This window comes from Benincasa hispida, chromosome 12 (genome assembly GCF_009727055.1).
Source record: "Benincasa hispida cultivar B227 chromosome 12, ASM972705v1, whole genome shotgun sequence".
NCBI classification, from domain to species: Eukaryota; Viridiplantae; Streptophyta; class Magnoliopsida; order Cucurbitales; family Cucurbitaceae; genus Benincasa; species Benincasa hispida.
Genome location: NC_052360.1, coordinates 26178521 through 26192592, shown reverse-complemented (window position 1 = coordinate 26192592; position 14072 = coordinate 26178521).

Here is a 14072-nt window from a genome sequence, read left to right as displayed (position 1 = left end):
GGGCAAGGCCACTTGTTAACAAGATGTGTTTTTGGAACAATCTTTTTTTCTTTTTTGGTAAACTTTTTTTTTTCTATAAAGTTAAAATTAATGGTTCTTTTTTCTAAATTACAAAACAGTGTCCATAAATTTGTACTTTTTTAAAAAAGAAATCTTATTGTTCCAAAAGTTGATGTACAATTATTCTTACATTTGTAATAGAAATTCATTTAGATGAAATTTGGGACGGTGTGACAGTGACATATATTATTATTTGGGTCTCAATTTTTATTTCAGGTCCGTCGACATCATTTTTGTCTAATATATTTTTACTTTAGTAATAATTTTAAAAAGTTTATAACAATCAAGGGTTTCATTGAACTTTTGAATGAAAAAATATGGGAGTACTTTTAAAACAATGTCCAAAGTTATCTTTTTGGTCAAATTAAAATTTGGGAGGTTTTGAAAAAGTTAGAATTTAGCCCTAATAATATCTTCATAAATAGAGACTATTTATGAGGTTTTATTGAACGATGGGAATTAAATTCTAATCTTTTTAAAAATTAAATTAACTAATTTTTTAATTTAACATTTTTTTTTTAAACTTTGGACATAGAATTACTGATTTAGTACAAAAATGGTTAATTTACTTCAAAATAAATGTATGGAATAGTATTAAAAAGAAATGGATATCACAGTATGAAGTTAAAGGTACAAACAAAACACAACAAAAAAGAACTAAATAATTCATTGATTTATTGAATTTTGTAAGAGTAACACTATTTTGTAACCTACAACTAAATAGAAAAATAGTGTTAGTAAAGATCTTGCAAACGACGAATAAATAATTTTATTTTTAAATTTACATCTGGTAAAAGAAAAAAAAATGTATTTTATATATACTTTGATCTCAAATCTTCCTCTATACCTTGATTTTTTTCTTAAAAAACATTCCATATTAAGAATTTTATATATAAAAACTGTGATTCATAAAAGCACATTTAAAAACAAGAAAAATTAATTCTATCATGTTTTTTTTTTCCACATACTTTTTATTACTTTTTTAATTCTAAAAATACTAAGAAATGATATAGAGAAATTGACTATAAGTATTTTTCTTTTTAAAAAAATGTTCTACAAAATAAAAGGTTATTTTGAAAACACTTTCCGATGCTTTATTTTCCCTTCTTTTGTAATTTTTAAGAATATTTGAGAAAGTCTTTTTCAAATACAAAGTTTTTAGTTTGAAAAAATATATATTTTGTCCAAAACTATTTTTAGTTTGAAAATATATATATTTTGTCCAAAACTATTTTTGGTATAAACAAACAAATAAAAATATTTTAAAAAAGACGAGAAATAATTGTTTAATATTATTTCCAAACAACTACTGATATTTTTATATTTGTTTATTATTATTTTATTCCAAATTAATTAATTATAAATATTCGAAAGCATCCTCCAAGGATCCCCTTCTTAATTGTCGCATATTTCCTTTGCATGTTTCTCCACTCCTTTATGAACTTTTGTTGTTTGTTCAATTACCATTATACCCTTGGATGCATTTGTCAAGATAAAAAACCCTTTTTTTACATAAAAGGTAATAACTTATTTAGTTCTACAATTTAAAACATATATTATTCACTAAAATATGTTTAAATTGATTTTTTTAAATATTCACAAGACGAACGATCAACAAATATACTGAGATATCTCAATTAGGTTGACACATCTATAACACCTTTTATCACACTCTAGAACGAAAAAATATCATTGATCAACAATCGAAAATATAGAGAGAGTTTGAGATAAACTCATTAAAGTTCAATCAGAGTAAACTAAAGGAAAACCCTCCGATTAAGAGATATACTAGCAATATCATCATTACAAAAGAGAACATTTTTGGAACACCATAAAGATAAGTTCAGAATGTCTTCCCAAAGATGAGCTGCAAATATGCCTCCATTGTGAAGCTATGTTTAAATTGATAAATAATTAAATTGAAAAAAAATTGAACCAACAACTTGGTAAGAGCAAAAGAGACATAAATAAGAAAAGAATGAGACAACTCTGTACCTCCATTTCGATTAAAGGTGTTCATGGATTGGATAGAGTTGGGTCAAAGGACCTTTTAGACTCAATCAAATTATTTGTGTTAGTAAGTTTCTCAAGTCAAATAACCCTTATTAGACAATGAATCCAGCTCAACCCAATCCAAACATTTGGGTTGAGGTGGCATGGGTTACTCGAATCATTGATTTAATTTTTTGTTCTAAAAATAAGTAAAATATAAAAAGATAAAAAAAAAAATCTATTTAAATATTTTCACATATTGAATTAAAATTAATTTCAATTAATTTTATGAATTTTTTCCATGGTGCTAAAAACTTATTTTTAGGAAGTGTTGAAGAATAAACCATCCAAAATACTCATAAAATTAAATAAAAATAGTATATAAATAAAATTATTGTATGTATGTATGTGTGTGAGGTTGATTGGATTTTTTGAACAACCCTAATTTCCATAAAAGATGATATATGTAAAGAAGTTTAATATCTTTCATTTTCCTATAAAAAATTCTAATTATGGGATTGAATAAAAGGAGCTAAAAGTGTATGGACCAATTAACACTGTCAAGTGCTAATCGTCCCTAAAATTAAAAAAAATTCGATCTTAATTTGCTATACCAATTTGAATGATGATTACGGTTAACAAGTGGTATTCAGTATATCTAAAAATTAACGTGTGGTATGGACATTATTGACTAACATGAAACTATGTAGTTGCTGATAATTAATACTTGTTTAGATGTTTTTAAACCAAAAAGACCCACAAAGATTAACGGATTTACTAATGGATGCCAAAATGGAAGCCTTTGGACATATAGTGATGAATCGACAAGAATGTAAGAACACACGAGACAACGAGGGAACCAAGAACATAATTTGTTTGGAGGGGGTATTTGGGTCTTTGGGGAAAAAGAGGAAGGACAAAGATGCAAATAGAGGAAAGAATGAGGGGATTATAGCAAAGGGTAAATGGTAAAGGATGGGAAGATGGAATAATTTGGGTTGAACAAGATGTGACCTTAAGCACAAAGGGTCATTTCATTGTTCCTTTGTGTATTTCTGTTTCACACAAATGGGGGGACCTTCATGTTCATAGCTTTTTATGTGTGATCCATTTGGAATACTATGCAAATATGTGAAAATTCATCAACCATCAATCTCCTCTCTATCTCTACCTATACATTAATTATATTAGCAAAAAGAGAAGATCCAATAGCCACTACTTTCTTTTTTCTTTAATTAAAAAAATTATTTTTTTTTATTACTGTCTATATAATAAGTTCAAATAGAATAATTCAATCAATTGAGTCATTTTTATTTTTATTTTTATTTTTTATTAAAAAATATGGGAATCTTTTACCTTTTAAAAATGCAACCATTTAAGTCCCTAGCTTAAAAAAAAATTTAGAATAAAAAGAACTCTCATATGGGTCATTTTGTTCTCATTTATTCTATTCTTAGTATTATTCCCTATTTATTTTATTTTATTTAGAAACAAGTAAATACTAGGTTGGTGTAAATATCATTTTAATCTTTTTTTTTTTAATATTCTAAATGTCTAATTTTAGTTTCTATATTTTCAATCCATCTTAAATTATCTAGTTGGTGTTGATTTTTTTACAAATGTCTTAATTTATACTTGTATTCCCTTTATAAATTTTGAAAATTAAATTCACATAGTTTCTTTTAATTTATTGCAAAATTATTAGTAATATTATTTAACAAACTTTTATATAAAAAAATATTTAAGAGACTAAACTTAAAATTTATTAAAAATATAAAAATTAAATTTGGTCCATTGAGACTACAAAGACTAAAATGAAGTAAACCCAAAATACAAAGATTTACTTATTCAAAACTCTTACTAGATTTTTTTAGCTGAATCAAAGTATAATTAAGTAGATAAGACATACACAATTATCTTATTCAAGGTTTCAAATTTCCTACTTGCACAATTGCTGAATTAAAAAGTTTTATTTTTTAGCTCACTTTAGTCCTTTTGGTTAATGATATTTAACTTACATTTTATGTCGGTTGAACTATCCTCAATCTTTTTTTTAAAAAAAACGTTTGTTATATATTATTATTAAAAAAAAAGTATGGAAATGTAATAAAGCCAAGAGAGAATTGACAAACTTTATTATGAGTGGTTATAGAAAAATTCAATAAATAATAATATGGTAGGTAAATATTGCCAATTTTTTTTTTTTTTTTTTTTATAAAAAAACTCGAACCATTGCATTTGTCGAACAATTTCCAAACTGAGAAGATAGATTGAAATTATGTCACAAACCACAATGTCTATTAGGAACAGATATAACAATCATAAAAGACATTGTTTATGAACAAAAATTTTATTAATCAGAAGTCTTTCCTTAATTAATTTGATATATATCATGTATATTATGACAAATTAATGGTCCATAACAATCAAAATACTATTCATAAACTATACCCTAATCATTATTTATATCAAGAATCGAGCTTGTCACTATAATGAAAAGTTGCATAATAATCTCACAAATGGACTTGAAAGTTTGTGAGAGCTAGTGATTTCGTGTATCTGGTAAAAAAAAAAATTTGACTAATAGATTAAAGTTGGTAGTGACAGTAAAACTATGTATAGTTAATTAGAATATAATATTAGATCAATGCATCTCGTTAAATAACAACTAACTATAGACGGATTTTTGTAAAGGGTTATTTTCAAATATAGAAAAATGAACAAAAAAAAAAATTTATAAAATATAATAAAATTTTAGGACTGCGAATGATAGATACTGATAGATATTGATAAACTATCAATGTCTATCGGTGACATTGATAGACAATGATAGAAGTATATCAGTGTCTATCAGCGTCTATTATTGATGGTTCTAAAATTTTACTATATCTTATAAATATTTTCAACAATTTTACTATTTGAAATAATTTCTCTTTTGTAAATGTAAGAAAATCCTCTGTGACAGATATTTGTTTGATTTGTCTATATTAAAAAAGACGGAATAAAGTTTTCAATAGCCCATATAATATCGCTTTTGTTGCTTTTCTTCATACCTAAAAGCTACTGAAATAGTTAAAAGAAGACCAATATTCATTGAAATCAAATTCAAATGAAAACTATACCAAGATGATTTTTTTTTATTAGGGTAGTTTGATTTATGATTTTAAAGATGTCTAGGAATTAAGTAAACTTGAGAATAAAAAAATGGGAATAAGATTGATACATGAGATTGTCATCAAAATTTTATGATAACGAATTAACTTTGTATTTTATTTATAAAATTAATCAAGAACACCTCTATAAAATTTTGAAAGATTAATTGATAAACAATAAATTCAATTCAAGGTTTTGAGCAAAATTAAATATTTTAATTATCAAATAATAATATTAATTAAGTTATTAATTACAAATATTTATAAATGAATAATTTATAATTAAAGTTACTTGATTACATAATTTGATGCAATTGGAATCAGTTTAAAAACTAAATATAACATTTTTTTATTAAAAAAATAATGAATGGTAATTAATCAATTATAAACTAATTATAATTATTAAAAAATAATCTAAAAAAATATTAATCAAAATGGCAATTAATAACTACATATATAATTTATTAACAAATTAATAGTATTAATATCTTTGTTCTTTACGGTTTATTATATAATTGATTAATTAATTTATAAATATGAAGTAGTTGAATTTAAATATTATAATTTAAAATTTAATATAATTTTATAAATTATAGCTTTTATATTCATATATTAATTAATTTTAATAATATAAAATAAAAGAATAAATTCAAGTATTAAAAAGGAAGATAGAGTGAAAACTCACCCTTTTGGATGGATATCATCCATGAGTATAAGGAATGTATGTGAATAGTTTATTTTTATACCTAAAGCTTCAAAACTCGTACCAAACAAGAGAATGTGTATCCTTTACCTATTTTCACCCTTATTCTCATCCCAATTCTCTCAATCGTCCCCTTAAAAGGTTAAGAATATTCACATACCCTCAGTAATTTACCTTTTTCTTATTCTTGTTTTCCTTCAATTTATTTTCACATTTTTACATATCGTAAGAAAGGGAATAAAATAAGTGTGACATAATTAATATTAAGGGAAAAAAGGAGAATAAATGTGGTTGAAAGTTTCATCAATCCCATCCCATCTCATTTTTATCCCATCACATAAAAATGAGAGATTGAAATTGGCCCAAAAAAAACAATGATGATCAAATTATAAACCTTTAGGTAGTAGTACACCTAAAAAGCTCTTTCATTTCATTTCATTTCATTTCTTGGATGGATAATCATGATTACTTCATTAATTAATTGAAATTGAGGATAATAATGATAATAGTGATCAGTATGTATATATATATATATATATATATTACACACACATATAGACAAACCCATTTGTGGCAAAATTATATTGTTTTTCTAGATCTTTCAATAAAATTATTATATTAGTATTTAATCAATTTCAATAAAATTAATTTTGATGTGGACGGAACTTAAGACTTATCGAAAATATAAAAACTTACGATATTTAAATATATAACTAAAATTGAACAATTATATATTTAAAAGTATATTGAATAAAATAAAATAAAATAAAATAAAGAGTATATAACCAAAAATATATCTTCAACTATAAGAAAAGAAAGAATGAAAGAAAGAAAGGGCCAAAACTTTGACTCAATTGATAAGTTTGCAGCATGAGCCTAACAGGACAATCTTTGTTGAGGAATTTGATTTGGAGAGGATAAGATTTTGATATAGAACCCATTAGTTGAGTTTTCTTGACTAATTAAAAGGAAAAGCTTACAGAATATATATTGGATAGATATGAGGGTAAATGCACTTTTTTTTCGCTTACAAGTGCCAAATTCCATCCACCTATATCATTATGAGGGGTTTAAAAAAAAAAATAAATTCACAACATTCAATAACACGGAAAAGAATTAAGAGATTTGAATTACAAACTTGTTGATCATTAATACATTCATATGTCATTTAAATTACTCACTTTAGCAAGAAAAATATGATTAAAAATTTAGTTATTATTTACAAAAGAAAAAAAATAATTATGATGAATTATTGACATGAAGTTAGCTATTTTTTCATTCTTTTACCTAATTAAGATGAGTCTATGACTAAGTGTTTGACGAAACATATAACGTTTGGAATCTTGATGGATGATGAAATGTTGAGGTTTCAATTATACAAAATTATTGATAAAGATATCGCAAAATGGCGATGACAACAGATTTTTTTGAAAAAAATAAAATAAAATAAAAAGGTTAAGAAAGACAAAATTAATAAAGGAATATTTTCCACTTGTTAAGTAAGTGAAAAAAACGTTTGGTTCTAAAAAATAACGAAAAAAACCTTTGGTTCTAAGAAATAACATAAACTTATAAAAAAATTTCAACCGTTCTGTAAACTTGAGAAGTGAGACACAATAGAAATACAAAAATCGAAAAAATATAATATAATAATAAATAAAATACAAATGATAATGATGTAAATATAAAAATGTGGAAATTAAAATGGAAATATGAAGTGGATTTTCAAATAAAAATGTGCATACCTTTTAATTTTCACCAAATGTTTGTATTTATAGGTCATTTGTTAAGTAGAATGTGATACTAAGCATTAAGAACGTATATGGGTTGGGTTGAGGATGCGTCCTGGACCAACTTGAAAATTTGGATTGGTCGGATTGACAACCTAAAGGACCTAAATAAAATCTCTAACCCAACCCAATCATTAAATTTTGGGCTAGGTTGGGTTGGGTTATCGTTGTCGGGTTATAACTTATTTTTTCTTTTTAGTTAAAAATATGTAAATTTATTTACAACGCATGACTAATAATTAAAATCTCATAAAATTCAAATGCTAAATACCAAGTATCTATGATATTTATTGCAGACTTTAAACAAAGACAAATATCAAGAAAAATATTAAAAACTCATAAATTAATTCATACAAAATAATTAAACCTTAAACAAAAAGAAATATATTAATATATTTTATTAATATATATACAATTCGGTTTGGGTTGGGTCAACCCAATTTTTTTTAGCCAACCCACGACCCAACTCAACCCAACAAAAATAGAAAAAGTTTAACTTAACCCAATCCAACCCAAGAACAAAACTAACCCAACCCAGTCCTTATATTTTAGGTTGGGTAGTCTGGATTATTCGGGTTATCAGGTTATTTGAACACCCCTACTAAGCATGAATAGTCTCAAGACACATGGCCATGTACAAAGACATCTGGATGATATGCACGAAGGCACATGGTCTTTTAGGACACTTATGTATGGACATCTATTTTACTATAATATTTATAATGTTATGCTCATTACATATATGAAGTATGTCTCACTAAAACCTTACTAAGAAAAAAACCCAATGAAAAAAGAATCCTAGTCAAGGGAAAAGAATACCTATTTTATATAATTTAAACTCTTAAAAGAATACAATATGTTTGCTCCCCTTATTGAAACATCACTTGAGATTTTTGAGTCGTCGTATTCCAATGTTGTGCACCAATTTTTCAAAGGTCGTAATTGGTAATGATTTTGTAAATAAGCCGGGTTATACAGTGATGTCGTCGTTTTTTTCAAGATCATGAATGTAGAAAAGATTTGGTGAAATATGTTTTGTTCTATCACCTTTAATATGTCCTCATTTGATTTGGACTATGCATGCCGTGTTGTCTTAGTATAATATCGTTGGAAGATTTTGACTAGAAGACAAACCACATGTTCCACGAATGTACTGCGTTATTGATCTTAGCCATATATATTCTCGACTTGCCTCATGAATGACAAGAATTTAAACATGATTTAAAGAAGTAGCCGTTATGATTTGTTTCACCGATTGCTATGATATAGCAGTTCCTTCACATGTGAAAAGATAACCTGTTTGAGATTTAGCTTTTTATGGATTAGATAAATATCTAGAATATGCATAACCAATGTTTTATTTGAATAAAATAAAGTCATATCAATTGTTCCTTGGAGATAACGGAGTATATGCTTAATTCTATTCCAATGTCTTTTTGTTGGAGAAGAACTATATCTAGCTAATAAGTTTACTGAAAATGCAATACCTGGTCTTGTATAGTTAGCAAGATACATAAGTGCACCAATTACACTAAGATATAATACTTCAAAACTAAGTAGTTTTTCATTATCATCTCGAGGTCAAAATATATCTTTCTTCGCATCTAGTGAAAAGACTTCCATTAGAATGTTTAATGGATGTGCTTTATCCATATAAAACCTTTTCAAAATTTTTACTGTATAAGTTGACTGATGAACAAATATCCTATTTACTAAATGCTCAATTTGCAAGTCAAGGCAAATTTTTTTCGAGATCTTTCATTTCAATTTTTTTCTTAAGATATTATATTATTTTTGAAAACTTTTCAGGAGTTTCAATTATATTTAAATCATCAACATACACAGTTATAATAGCAAATCTTTACTGGTGATTTCTTTATAAAAACACGCGGACATGTCAGATTATTTTGATATCATTTTTTCAACAAATATCAACTCAGGTGATTGTACCACATCCATTCTGATTGTTTCAATCCATATAGTGATCTCTGTAACTTTATTAAATACAATTCCTAGGAACTTGATTTATATGTTTCAAGTATTTTAAAGCCTTCAGGAGTTCTCATATAAATATTATTATCAAGAGATCCATATAAATATGTTAGGATTGTATTCATAAGATGCATATCCAGACTTTCTTACACAGTCAGACCAATTAAATATCTTACTGCAGTTGCATCCACCATTAGAGAATATATCTCTTCATAATCAATGTCAGGTCTTTGTGAAAAAATCTTGTGCAACCATTCTTGCTTTATATCTTATGATCTCATTATTTTCATTTCTTTTTCTCACAAATACCTATTTGTATCCCACAGGCTTAACACCTTCGAGTATTCAGACTATTGGTCCAAGAACCCGACGTTTTAAAAATGAGTTTAATTCTGCCTTGATTGTTTCCTTACACTGAAGCCAATCTTTTTTATGTTAACATTCTTCAACCGATTTTGGTTCAGAATCTTTATTTTCAAATATAATATCAAGAGCAACATTATACGAAAAAATGTTGTCAATAACTACATTAGTTCGGTTTCATCTTTTTCTTGTCATGATATAGTTTATTGAAATCTCATTATTATCTTTAAGTATTTCACTTTCCTCATTAATTAAGTGAAGGATTTCTTCATGGGTATTTACATCATTAGCAATGTCTTTTTTAATATTGGTAATTTTTTTTCGAGGATTTTTATCTTTGGAACTCATTGGTCTATCACGTTTCTAGCATGTCCCAGACTCATTAATGACAACTTGCTGTGTTGGGATGTCAATTTTCGATGAAATATTTGTAGTTGGTATATGTGATTTAGTTACTTTCTTAGCATCATAAATGCATCTTGTAATTGATTTGCTATATTTTGCAAATGAATTATTTTATAAACTTCAAGTTCACATTGATTTGTACGGAGATCTAAATGAGATCATAACGATGCATTCCATGTAATTTCTTTTTCCAACTTCTTAATTTATCCCCTTAATGTTAGATAATTTGTCTCATTAAAATGACAATCAGCAAATCATGTAGTAAGTACATCACTCGTCAAGGGTCAAGATCTTTAATGATTGATGGGGAATCATATCCAACATATATTCCTAACCTCCTTTGAGGACCTATCTTAGTACATTATGCTGGAACAATCAGAACAAATACCGCACATGAAAAAATTCTCAGACGGAAAATATTTGGCTCATGGCCATAAGCTAATTGTAATGACAAGTGCTTATGATAAGCTACTGGCCTAGTACGTATAAGTGACGCAACATGAAACATAGCATGACCCCATACAGATGTAGGAAGCTTAGCTTTCATAAGTATTGGTTTAGCAATTAATTGCAAACATTTTATAAATGATTCTACTAAACCATTTTGTGTATGAACATGAACTACATGATGTTCAACACTAATCCCAATTGACATACACTGATTATCAAAAGCTTTGGATGTAAATGCACCAACATTATCAAGAAGAATGATCTTAATTGTATAATAAAAAATTTGTGCTCTTAACTTAATTATTTGAGTAATTAATAATTAAATGTGCTCATAATTATTGGTCTAGCAATTAATTGAAAACATTTTATAAATGATTACGCTAAACCATTTTGTGTATGAACATGAACTACATGAGGTTCAACAGTTATCCCAATTGACATATACTAATTATCAAAAGCTTTTGATGTAAATTCACCAGCATGATCAAGAAGAATGGTCTTAATTGTATAATAAAAAAATTGTGCTCTTAACTTAATTATTTGAGTAATTAATAATTAAGTGTGCTTATAAACATTGGTCTAGCAATTAATTGCAAACGTTTTATAAATGATTATGCTAAACCATTTATGTATGAACATGAACTACATGATGTTCAACACTTATCCCATTGACATACACTAATTATCAAAAGCTTTGGATGTAAATTCACTAGCATTATCAAGAAGAATGTTCTTAATTGTATAATCAGGAAATTTTGCTCTTAACTTAATTATTTGAGCAAGACTTCGACTTGATAATATGCACATGTGCGATCATCTACTGGATACGTCTATTGATACCATAAAATATTTAAATGGTCCACTTGGTGGGTTAATAAGTTCACATATATCATCGTGAATTCGTTCTAAAACTACAAGTGATTTAATCCCCACTTTAACTAGTGGTGGCCTAATCATTAATTTGCACTGAGAGCAAGCATCACATGATAATTCATTAGATTGAACAATCTTCTGGCTCTTCAATGGATATCCATGTGAATTATCAATAATTATTCTCATCATTATAGACCCTGGATGACCTATTCTGTCATGTCAAATTGTAAATATGTTTGGATTCATGTACTTCAGGTTCATTGTTGTATATGTCTCAATTACTCGTATATGAGTATAATAAAATCTAAAAGATAAAGCAAGCAACTTTTTTGGTATATGTTTTTTATTTGAGACAGTAGATATGATGTAAAGATACTCTATCTCATTCATTCTATTAGTTTCAATATGATAACGATTGCAACGTATATCTTTAAAACTAAGTAGAATTCTCTTTGATTGACTAGAGAACAATGTATTGTCAATTATTAAATTTTGTTCCTCTAGGAAAAATAATATTTTCTTTTCCAAAACATTCAGTTAAATTTTCAGAACTTGATATTGTATTGACATTTGCTTCTAACATTGCCAATTTGAAAAAAATATTATTTGCTTGTAATAATTGTATGTGTAGTTGCACAGTCTGCTAAATATAGATCAAGTCTATAAACTTTTCATGAAAAATATCCACGATTCTTCATTTGAAGAAGATAATTACAATAAGATAAACAAAAATGGAAATATAAAAATTTAAATTTAAAAAAAATGAAAGGATAGATAAATAAAAACAAACAATATTAATCCTGGGTATTTTCAAAATCAAAAGAAGCACTTGTCAGTCCATTAAATGTGTCGATTTTGTCTTTAAGAGATTAATAAAAGTCCGTCACATCTAGATTTTTCATATTGGATGAGTTAAATATGTCATTATCTTGATAGGCAAAATTTGCTTCCACGTTTTTCTCTTTCTTCTTCCGTGAAGATTGATAGAGATCAACTAAGTATTTTGACATTTAACAGAACATGACAAATGCCCAGTCATTCCGTATTGGAAGCATTTATGTTCAATATTTCATGAATTCTTATCTTGTGGAATTTTTTCTTTATGATCATCATTTCACGTGGTTCTTTTGAAATTTGGATGATTAGAACGAGCACCATGAAAATAATATTATTTATTCCTCGACCACGGATACGACCTCGGCTACAATTATTAAAATTCATAGCATTCACTTCATGAAATGATGTTGTTCCAATTGGTCAAGATTTGTGGTTCTTCATCAATAACTCATTATTTTGCTCAGCCACGAGAAGACATGAAATTAGTTTATAATACTGTTTAAAACTTTTCTCTCGATATTACTGCTGTAGGAGTATATTCGAGACATGAAATGTAGAAAATGTCTTCTCTAATATATCTGCATCAATAACTCTTTCTCCGTATAACAACAATTTTGAACCAACTTTAAATAATGTGGAGTTGTAATCACTTACTGATTTTAAATCCTGAAGCCTCAAACGCATCCATTCATAACGAGCTTTAGGAAGAATAACAATTTTTTGATGATCATATCTTTCCTTCAAATTCTTTCACAAGATACGGGGATCTTTTATTGCTAGATATTCCTTTTTCAATCCCCCGTGGAGATGATGACTAAGGAAAATCATGCCTTTTTATTTCTTGACTGGTCTTTGTATTTCCTTCTTTCATTGTTTCTCTCAGGTTCATAGGCAGCATCCAGATGTATTTCGGCATTAAACACCCATGATAAATAATTGTTACCATTAATGTCAATGATTGCGAATTCTAATTTTATAAGATTTGTCATGGTAACTATTGCAAAAAATTGTATTTATATTATAAATTTAATATATACCAAAAATGCAATTTTTTTTATTAATTACAATAAAGAGGGAAAAATTGACCTACCTTTAGGACCTACCTTAAGTGGGGGAAACAACAGAAGCTCTGCTGATAATGTGTTTAAAATTGAGGAGTCAAACGAGGCACAATGGGAACACAAAAATCGAAAAAATATAATATAATAAAAAATAAAAAAATGACAAAATTATGTTGATAGGAAAATATGGAAATTAAAATGAAAATATGAACTGAATTTTCTCATCAATGTGCATACCTTTTAAATTCCACCAAATGTTACTATTTATAGGCCATTTGATAAATTGGATGTAGTATTACATGGACACTAAGCATGAATAATCTCAAGACACATGACCAACATGTATAAAGATACATGGATGATATGCACGAAGACACATGGTTTTTTTAAGACA